Here is an 11,591-nt window from a genome sequence, read left to right on the forward strand (position 1 = left end):
GTCTTGTTTTTCTTCAACTGCAGAGCAAATTACACCTCCAGTTCAAAAAGACCTCCACACTGTAACAATTCTTTCTGACATTTTCTGCTAAATCTTCATCAGGTCTTCCTCTGCTTTGGATAGTGCAGTGTTTTGAGATACACATCATTTTCCATGGGCTTAGTTCCAGGAATTCAGTGTACTGCCACACTAAGACATCTATAGCTAAATAGGTGATCCTTGACTTACAACAGTTCATTTAGTAACAGTTCAAATTTACAACCGCACTGAAAAGGGGACATGACCATTATTCAAACTTATGGCTATAGCACCATGGTCATGTGATTTACATTCAGATACTTGACAACTGGTTCATATATATGATGGTTGCAGTGTCCCAGGAACACGTGGCCATCTTTTGTGACCTTCTGACAAGCAAAGTCAATGGGGAAGCCAGATTCACTTAACAACCATTTTTTAATTTAACTATTGCACAGTGATTCACTTAACAAATGTGGCAAGAAAAGTCAGAAATGGGACAAAACTCACTTAACACATTTAGTACTATAAATTCTGGGCTCAATTGTGGTTGTTAAGTCAAGGACTACCTATAATCTATTATTAGATCAAGATACTCAAATGATATATAAGAGGTGCTGTCATTCTAAGAGGAAAGTCTTCTTTAAACCTTCAGTTCAGTTATTGAGTAAAAGTACAGCATCATTTAAGTGATTTTTTTACAGATATATGAAGATTGCACTAGCCTGCATTTCTATAGCTCATACATCTCTTTTAAACCATTATAAACATACCAAGAGCAACTACCATTAACCTCAGGTCACACTAAAGCTGACTGTATACTAATGCATTATTTCTACTTTATAGCAGTTGGAATCTTACTTACTTGTAGCCACTTGGAACCAAGTAACAATGACCTCTGGATGGTCTGAAGAACATGTTGTATCTCATTATAATCTCAGTTTTAATTCTTTACCCAACATTAATTATTTTCTATTCTAAAACAATTTGTGTTGCTTGTCAGCAGAAAATTAATTTACCCATATTTGTGGCTTGCTTTACTTTCAATCTTCTTAATCTGTGAAAAAGCACTTTTTCTCAAAACAAACCTAGCTTATTTTGTCTTCTAGCTCTGAAGAATGCTAAATAATTGTGGTTTTTTTTAATTTGAAGAATTGTAGTACAGCAAAGTAGAATATGCTTGTTTCCCCTTCACACTGTGCATCTATAACAGTATAAATAATGAAATCAAGAGATCAAATTCATATTTGTTTCCTCAGCCCAAGTAAAATTGCCATCACAGGAAATTGAGAAGCCATGTTCCAGTCTTCAATCTATAGAATTTTCTATAGAATGGAATTTAAAGTAGCATTGGTATGATAATGGATGTTTCAGTTATTGCCATGATCTAAATTGCAGTGGGGGGGAGGTGTTTTGAGTTTTGTGAATTTTGTGAATCCTGTCAACTCAGGCTTATCCAACAAATTATAATGACAACAAACCATGGCTTGATAGATGTTGGGACTTGTTCAATTCTATTTTTACTGCCACAATTTTTTAGCATTGCTTGGAGAACCTTATTTCTCTTAGAATTTACAAACTACATAATCATCTGTTCAGCATGAGTGCCCAAAATATGGATTAGCACCAGGAGAATCCCCTTGATAATCTTTCATTAGATAGCAATCTTAATTCTAATGAGAATTAAGAATTAATGATAATCTGAGGCCTTGCAAACCTACATTTTAACATTGGGGGAGTAGATGAGTCCTGGTACAGATGGTATTACTTCAAATACCACAGAACTAAGCCTCAATTAGCAAATAAAAGTTTCAGCCAGGAAACATGGCAAGACTGCTTCATTCTTGTAACCAAAGGGAACTTATTTTTATACTCCTCAAGGTTTAATGTAAGCCAAGACTCAGGCATGGGATTATTTAATGGCAACACTTGGCTCTAAAATATGTAAAACAATACCAAACAAGGATATGCACAATACTTCACTCTTACTTCTGAAGGGGTATCCTCATTCCCCACCTAACTAGAATTAGTGTCATGCAGTCTCATGCCTTGGCATTATGCCAGTTTGGAAAATAAGTACTTGCCAATTTATTACAGTTTGTTGCTAATCTATTCCTAAGGGCATTAATAGTTCTTGTTTGTGGATCAAGATGGGAAAAGAATCAAATGCATTTTGAAAATGCCTAAGACATTCAAGTGTTGGAAAGATTCTTGTCCAACCTCCTGCATTGTATAGTCCAAGAAAAATGTACACTACATTGCCAAGGATTGAAGTGAGAGCTGTGCATTTTTCTGTGCAAGTTAAAGTCAGACTTTGTGGTTTAGTAAGATGACTTCCTAGGCTAAGAGGCCTAAACCAATGCAGATGCCTCCTCCACCCCCACAGAACCAGTCACAAGCTATTCTGAATGTGATACACTGCCTTGAAGAGGCATGCCAAGAAGAGAATGGTGACATAGACACTCAGCCTGGGATTGTTGGAGGAACACTGCCAACCTTCCCTCAGCTGACCAGTCTTAAAGGAAAAACACATGCATTTCACTTAACTCTGCCAACACTCAGCTAACATTTATGGGCTTTGGCTTCCAATGGGTAAGAAATCTTACCTAACAGGCAGAGATTCCTTTCCCTGCCAAAGAATACAGGAGAGAAAAAGCATTTGAATTGCATTTACAAATCTGCAAAGTAGGTGGCAGATTTAATCCCAATTCATTTCAGATCCAAGAAAATCGCACAAGGATAAACCAATCTTTGATTATGCTTGTGTTGTGAAACCAATTATGAAAATGTTTAAGTCTTGAGCAGTTCTAACATATAGAATGTTAAAGAGAAGCAGCTATATACAACAAATTTATCTCAGTTTTTGACATAGAAGTACTTTCTTGCTTCATTTCTGACGTAATTCCTAGCCATAGACGATGCCAGTTACAGTCATATACTGCCTCTAAAATAGAAAAATCAAACACCCCATGTGTACTAATAATCCTTTTTGTTCCCCATCTTTCTTTCACAGTCTCACCCAGTAGTTCAGAAAAGATATACATGAAAAGGGCAATGCTTGGCAGAAGTGAACATGCAATAGCCTGGCCATCTGAGGGGCTTTAAGAACAGATTATGGTGGCAACACAAGGAAGTTGTTTGTGTAGGAGAAAGAATTGCTGGTCTGTTTTTCTATTGCTGAAGAATTAAAAAGGCAGGGTCAGGCCACTGGTGGTAGGGTGGCCAACTCTTCTTATTCTTGGACAGCCTAGTTGTGCTTGCACAACATACATACTGTTATTAATCCAATTATCTGAGTTTGCATCACACACTGAACCTTCTGTTAGCCACAGCCTAAGTTTGTGTAACACATAAGTTAAAATGTGATTTGGTGAGTTGATGGTTCAGTGTGTTTTTATGAACATAGCCAGATGGCTGCACTGTACAGCATGTGTGACAAAATCTTTCATTTTCAGTTTCTCATTTTTCTAAATGTGCCAAATTCATTTTATGTGTGAAGGTTTTTTTTTCCAGTTTGTATGATGTCTGTGAATTTGTCAAGTTCGGTTTATCACACCTGATTTTTTTCTATTAAAAAAAAAGAATTTGTTCTGAAGTTTATATTTATTATTCTACATTGCCCCCAACTATGCATATTTCTCCCTGCAGAAATTGTACATTAGTAAAAATGCAAACAATTTCTCCTGTACTTATTTTGGATCATTGTTTTTTAAGATAAGTTCATTTTATATCAAACTTTTCTATTTCTTTTAAATTGGCAAAATCCTTCACAACATGGAAAAGTACACAGCTTGAAGAATTCATTTTATGAATTAATACAACATATTCACTTTTTAAAAAAATAAATAAAACATGCAATTCCTCTTTCATGAATTTTTTCTTCAGCTTTTCCCCCATTCTGTGAAATCACCATGGCCTGCCAACCTTAGTGCTTTTAAAACTGCAAAAGCTAATCAAGCCATTTTCTCCCAATCAGTTAACATTCATAACTAGTTGTTTTAGCTCTTCATTTTTTATGTTACTTGGCGATGAAAGGGTCTAATTTTCACCTTCTGCCTTTTAACATGTATTGAATATGTAAAAACCATCAGGCTGAACCTTTTATGGCTTTCAGGTAATGAATGCTATCACAAATTAATAATTACAGGCCATGCTGCTGATGACAAATACAGCTATGGAGCTGGTTCAAAAAATTGTCAACTGTATTTAAATTTACATCTATATTTGCATTACCTTTATAATTTAGCTTTGTCTAAAACCTGGCTTCATGCACAGTGCAAATCCAGTATGTCCAGCACACTAAGTCCAAAACAAACAAGTCCTATAATGGATTAATTTGCTACTGAATCTTCTGTCTCTTGTCATGTTAATGGATGGGTTGACATATTGTGCTAAGCCAAAATATGGTTTGTTTATAATTTGGGGAAATCAGTCAATCTTAGTTCAAATTATTTGCCCTTGAATTCATCCTTCTCTTACTCTGATATAATACAACCATTTTGGTTATTAGAAAATACTCTTGATTTCAATATAATCATTTTAGTTGTTGTTTAAGTAAAAAGACCTGAAAACAAGTTTTCCTGAAAATTTAGAAAAATAGAACTTGCTTCTAACTAAAACTGTTTTTGACTAAATATTATTAGCAAACATAAAGCCTGTCAGTTTCAATCGGCTATTTACCTTACAACAAAATAGCCATGGAAATGTTTCATTGGCTATGTTGATAGTCCTCGAAGAAAATAGTTGGCCACGGTAATTAATATTAGATCCATAGTCAAGACAATTTCTTTTAAAAATCCATATTGTACTTTTATTGCTTTTTACTACTTTGTCAGTTATCCTGAGAATATAATTTTATATTTGAATAATTTTATATTTGAAGCAAATAAATAAAAGCAAAGAAACATTAAACAATAGAAATGGTGGAAAATATTTGTAGCTCGGATGGTTGATGTTGGTTATAGTTTGTTCTCCAAGCTTGTTTAATTTTTGAACATTTTTTCATCAGGCTAGGTAGCATCATCAGCGGAACTTCAATTGAGGTATCTTGTTTCCATTTCCTCTGTTTTTATAGATCTTATGTGATCAGTTATGCAACTGCACACCACACATGCTAATTTGCCAAAGCCTGGTATTCAATAAATGGCTCTTTCAACAAATATATCAATCTGCAACCAGCCTACGAATCTGTAAGAAGTTGGATCAATTGAGCGACCAACCAACGATGGCATTGACCACCAGCTGACTCACATGACCTTCAGCCAGATGACCTCACACGGTGTGACCAGTCGGTCACATGACCAACTGACCCGGTGGTGGGTTCCTGATCCAGTTGCAACCAGTATGGTGCAACGGGGCTGGCGTCCACCACATGAATGTGTGCAGCACATGCGCACATGCGTGCATACATCCTTATATCCTGTGGGTGCCATAAACTCCGTGCGCATGCACGGAAGCGCCAAAGAGCTCAAATACAAGTAAGGTGGGCAGGCCCTCCGGAGCACTGTACCAGAACGGTACCCAGTGCTCCCGGCAGGCACCAGTACGCCCATACCGGGGCATACTGCCTGCAACCCACCACTGAACTGACCACATAAGACCTATAAAAGCAGAAGAGAACTGAAACAAGCCATTTCAACCAAAGTTCCACTGATGATGTTACCTAGTCTGGTGATGAAATGTTTGGAAGCTAAATAACAAGCTCGGAGAACAAACTACCACAACTAATATTAAACATTAAAATTGTATTGTTAAAAATAAATCTTAATGATCTAAAGGGCTATGTTGCCATATCCTAGGAGATAGATAGTGCTGCAAATGACTATCCAGGAAAATAAGAAACAAGATCACAGTATTAATGGGGAAAGATATACTAATGCTAATACCGGTAGTATTACCTTGTGTGAAATTCAGTGGAGATAAATACTTCAATCAATTTTTAACCAGTTTTTGAAGAGAGGGTTTAACTTTATCAATTAGCAGGAGACAATGGTTCTTTCCATACTTGCTATTATTCAAGGAGAGCTATGGAATTTAAGAATATAGCAATTTTAAACTGATTTGGTCTAGAAATTAGGGAGATTGTCCATAACATATGGGAGAAACTGGACTTTCCGGTTTTTCTTTGAAGACATTTCGTTTCAGAGCTGAAGAAGCTTCTTGGATGAGAAGCGAAATGTCTTCAAAGAAAAACCAGAAAGTCCAGTTGCCTATTGCAAAAAAGGACCTTTGGCTCAACCATGACCTGGATGACTGAGAATCTCCATAGATGCCCCATATCTAGTTACACTGAAAAAAAGACATAAATAAGTATTTTTATGGCCAACTGTATGTAGAATTGGATCATGGTTCAATAGCTGAGATAATTTATTTCCAGTTCAGGTGGTCAATTTTGACTATTTTAAATTTTTTAGATTATGTACCGTGTTTCCCCGAAAATATGACATGTCCTGATAATAAGACCATACCACATTTTTCTGGTGGGCAAAAATATAATCCCCAGCAAATAAGCCCCCTGAACAACCCCCCAACTCTGACCAGGTAGCACCGCTCACCAACCTAGTGGTATCCCGAAGGTGCCAAGCTGCAGGAACCAAGGGGGCAAAGGTGATCGTGTTGCTTGGTGCCTTCGGGATACTGCTAGGTTGGTGAACAGCACTGTGCCCAGCTGAAGAGGGGGGTTGCCGGGTGGCTGCTCTCTTGCGAGCGGGCTCCCAAAGAGCCGGGCACAGCAGCCACCCGGCAAACCCCCTTTCCAGCTGGGCACAGCGCCATTCATTGACCTAGGGATATCGCCAAGCTGCAGGAGCGCCTGTTTGCCGCTGCCCGGCTCTTGTGTCTTGGTACCTTCGAGATGTCAGTGAATGGCGCTCTGCATGAGAAGGGGGTTGTGCGAGCGGCTGTTCCGCTCCCACTTGTGCGACTCCCAGCCTCACGATGCCTTGGCCCAGCTCTCCCTGCAGAGCCAGGGCACCTCAGCTGCGGCCGCCGCCGCCACCATCCCAGCACGGCTTTTTCAGCTGCTTCCAAACTGAGTCTTCCGGCAGTGGCCACTCTAGGCGTATGCTCTATGGTTGTGGGCTAGCTGTCAGCAGTGCGTTCAACCATAGAGTGTACGCCCAGAGCAGCCACTGCCGGAAGACCCAGTTTGGAAGCTGCTGAAAAAGCCATGCTGGGATGGCGGCTGTGGCGGCTGCGGAGATGCCCTGGCTCTGCAGGGAGAGCTGGGCCAGGGCATCGTGAGACTGGGAGGCGCGCAAGTGGGAGCAGAACAGCCGCTCATGCAACCCCCTTCTCCAGCCGTGCAGAGTGCCATTCACTGGCATTTTGAAGGCGCCAAGATGCAAGAGCCGGGCGGCGGCAAACAGGTGCTCACACGGCTTGGCGATACCCCTAGGTCAGTGAATGGTGCTGTGTCTGGCTGGAAAGGAGGTTTGCCATGCGGCTGCTCGTGAGCATGGTCGCCTCATGGCTGTTTTGTTGTGCTGCTGCAACAGCGCAGCACAGCTGTTCACTCCTGAGGCTGTGCCCAGCTCTTTGGGAGCCCACTTGCAAGAGAGCAGCTGCCCATCAACCCCAAAACTATAAACCCTCCCCTGATAATAAGTCCCAAGCCATATTTTGTGGGTCAAAAGAAAATAAGACCCTGTCTTATTTTCTGGGAAATACAGTAGCTTTTTGGAACTTGTGAGTGGGTTGATGTCCAATGGACAGATACTCTTATTCTTAGACTGCAATGGGGCAAAAAGATATTTTAAAGGGAAAGATAGCTTCATGCCTTTTCAGCTCTACAAGAAGGGTTAGGATACAAATGGTGTGACAGATAAATACACCAACAAGTGTAGATGCAGATTGCAAAGTTTAAATTACATTACATTTTTGCCTGAAGCATAGAAAAAAGGTTAGGAGGTTTTTGTGGCTACAAGACCTTAGACCCTTGAGAGGGGAATTATTTTGATTCCTTGTTCTCAGTATTTCTGAGCTAGTAGAAGGAAGATGATTGCAGATTATTGTACAAAGTGCTTTTAATGATTTGGGAGAGTGAATACTGGCAGTATAGATAGCTATAAGTGAGATACTTAAGGAAATTTTGCATGCCCATATCATCATGATTTTCAAGGAGAGTATACAAAATTTCTATTATGTGGCACTTTACATATAACAATAGCAATAGCAGACTTATATATCGCTTCATGGTGCTTTACAGCACTTTCTAAGCAATTTACAATTAGCATATTGCCCTCAACAATCTGGGTACTCATTTTACCGATCACAGAAGGATGGAAGGCTGAGTCAACCTTGAGCCACTGAGAATATATTTGAGGTTATTAATTGTTCCTTCCATTCAGTCATTCTGATTTTTTAAGACTACCTAGATTAGTCCCTGAAGTTTTTTTAGGCAAGGTTTTCCCAAAAGTAATTTACCATTGACTCTTTTCTAAGGCTTGAGAAAAACTGATTGGCCCAAGATCATACAGCTGGCTTTGTGCCTAGGACAGGATTAGAAATTGCCCCCTTTTTTAGCCTGGTGCCTTAACCACTATATAACTAACCACTAACTCTCTTATTTTGGATTAGAATGATAGTAACTTGTTGTTACACATACTTGGTTCCCAAGAATACATCCAGAAAATACCAACTAACCATTTCTACCTCCACCCCATCCCACCCCATATTCTTATCTATTTTTGCATAAATTGCTTCATGGAATGTATTAAGTATTCATGCTTCACTCAACACAATAATAAGCAATACCTTCTGTTGTGGTTATTTTATCATATCTACTTGTCACTTTCCAGTGTTAGAGACTGCATGTGTCATTTTTAGCATTATGGAAGATGATGCCAAGCTGCAAATATGCAAACTGTAGTGAAGAAATATCAATGTGAAAAACAAAATATTTGAGATGCCGAAGGAATAATACAGAAAAATAAATAAGAAAGATTAGGTATCTTTAAACACTGAAAAAAATATGACCTAACTGGGGAAAAACAGTATACAACCATTTGGCATCAGGCAGAGGGTTAGATTCTTGAGAAATTGCATTTTTCAAATTATTTTTCATTTAAAAAGTCTAATCCTGAAAAAAAAAAGGATTTATAGTATAGAAAACATCTGGTGAGATATGCATGAGAAGGTGAGCTCAGACAGATGTCTAGAAATGCTAGAAGTGAATGTTTTCCCCTTTTTAGCAAAGCAAAACAAACAGCTAAGGCTGAAAAATCTGATTATAAATATTTTCATTTGATTAATAGTGCATTCTATGCATGCATAATAAGCAGCAAGTCTGACTAAATTCAAGAAAGCTTCATTTCCAAATATATGAACCTAAGATTGCAACTTTATGCAATTATTCAGCAGTCAGCCCCACTGGATGTGAATGCTTCTCATTTATCAGCAGAATATATAGAATATCTTTGCATTGTAATTATATAAGTTTTAAACTGAAATTCTTTGCACTTTATATGGAATATTTGGAAAAAGTCATACTATATATTCATAATATTTTCAGTTTTATGACTTCAAAATCAAAGTAGAATTTTAGACTTGTAGCCCATCCTTTCTTCTAAGACTGAATTCATAAAAAATAGAGATGTGTTTACATAGTTTATGGGCCAAATTAGCGACTAAGTATCTGCAGATGTGAATGACACTTCATGGAATGACCCTGCAGAACATATTTATTTTATTTTCCTGAATTCAGGAAAATAAGAACTAAAATTATTTAATTTTCTTGAAGCTTTTTTGCTATCGGCACTACATTATTGTACAGCATATTAATGATACAATGTTATATTATGAATATTATAAATTAAAGAGGGGGTACCTTTTAAATTGATTCCGACTATGTACTGTTTTTAGAACTACCTGTTTTCTAAAGTCTCAAGTAATATAAATTAACCCATCCTCCATTTTTTTCCTTTGGGCAATGACTGATCTCACAACAATGTGATGAACAAATGTAATATTTATTTTTAATTTTTTATTTTGCATAAATACGTTGCAGATTTTCCACATTAAAATTGTTCAATATTGCATTAATAAAGAAATGTAATTTCTATTTTTATTTTGCTAAAATGCAGGGGACCTACAAAAGAGCTCTGAGTCATGTAAATAAAAATCCTGAAGTATAATACAGCCCTTTCAAGTTGTGTCAACTGGCCAGAATACAGTTGTTTATTTGCTTGAAGACTTATGCATAATTTAGTTTAGTACAAAAATTTGTAGTAATATTAGAAGCAGCAGTAAGACTATATACAGACACACAGACAAACTTATATATATAGTTGTTAGCGTAATAACCATATTTTAAATTGATGTCTATGTATAACTATATGTATACATACATACATAAAATGCAGTTATTTTATCAATTTTTACAAACATTGTAATAGATCTTGAAGTTTACAATGCCCCAATGTTTATAGAAATATAGTGGTACTTGGATACTTAACTGCTTTGTAACTCATCAAATTTGTTACTCAACACATTTTGATGTAAAAACTCTGTCCCGGTATTCGTTTGTTCAGCACTCACCGCACAAGCTAGAAATTGTTAGTGTCAGCTGCCTTGTGACTCACTACATTATTCCTTATGGAAAAAAAATTGTTTACTACTCATCATTTTTGGTACTCATTGCACCTCCTGGAATCAATTAAGGATGAGTACCGAGGTACCACTCAAGATAAAATAACAGCATTTTAAGTGCATAATTAGATTTAATCAAAGTAGTAAAAGTTATACACTAATGTGACCGTTGGGTTAAACACTTCCTAGCTCAAGATCTTTAAGGTGCAGGTCACTACTAATTACGTTCCCAATCATATTGCCGGGAAAGAAAGTTATGCTGTTGTAGAGCAATGGTAGAATTGGATTTTTTATTTGAAAATAATAATTTATTTTTAAATTATTATATTATGCTACTGTACTGACAGAAGTGTACAATGTAGACCTTTCCTATTAAAGGTGTTGCCTCCTATAGATATAGTTGTTCTTTTAGTATCTGAACCTACTACAATTACTCCCATATATCTTGTGAACAGAAGCAGTAATCTAGATCTAGAGCAGCGGTGTCAAACTCGCAGCCCATGGGCCGGATGCATCACGTGCTGGGCCTGTCCCCTACCAGTTTAGCAAAGGGAGGGAAATCCCAATATGTTACATGATGCTGCCATGACAACGTGAGTTTGACACCCCTGATGTAGAGTAAATTAAAGAATGTAAACTTTAGGTTGGTTACTTCATTCTACGCTCTGTGTTCCATTTTAGCTTGCAGTATCTAAGTGACAATTATTTCTCTTGGTCAGGACTAGACTAAAAACTATAACTTGAACAATTTCTAATCAATTAAACAATCTCTAATCAATCAATTGCATGCATATATAGCATAACTGATATTGGATTAGGAAAAACAGTATTTTGCTTGGAAAATTAAGAAACCTTTTTAAAGATTTCCAATAGTAGAGACAAAACCAGTGTGCATGTAAATGGGTACTACCACTGTCAGCACTAATTTTTATAGAAATATAGGGTAAGTTGAAGGAATAACCATGTTACAGAAAATAAAGTCCAAA

This window comes from Thamnophis elegans, chromosome 9, assembly GCF_009769535.1.
Source record: "Thamnophis elegans isolate rThaEle1 chromosome 9, rThaEle1.pri, whole genome shotgun sequence".
Lineage (NCBI taxonomy): Eukaryota > Metazoa > Chordata > Lepidosauria > Squamata > Colubridae > Thamnophis > Thamnophis elegans.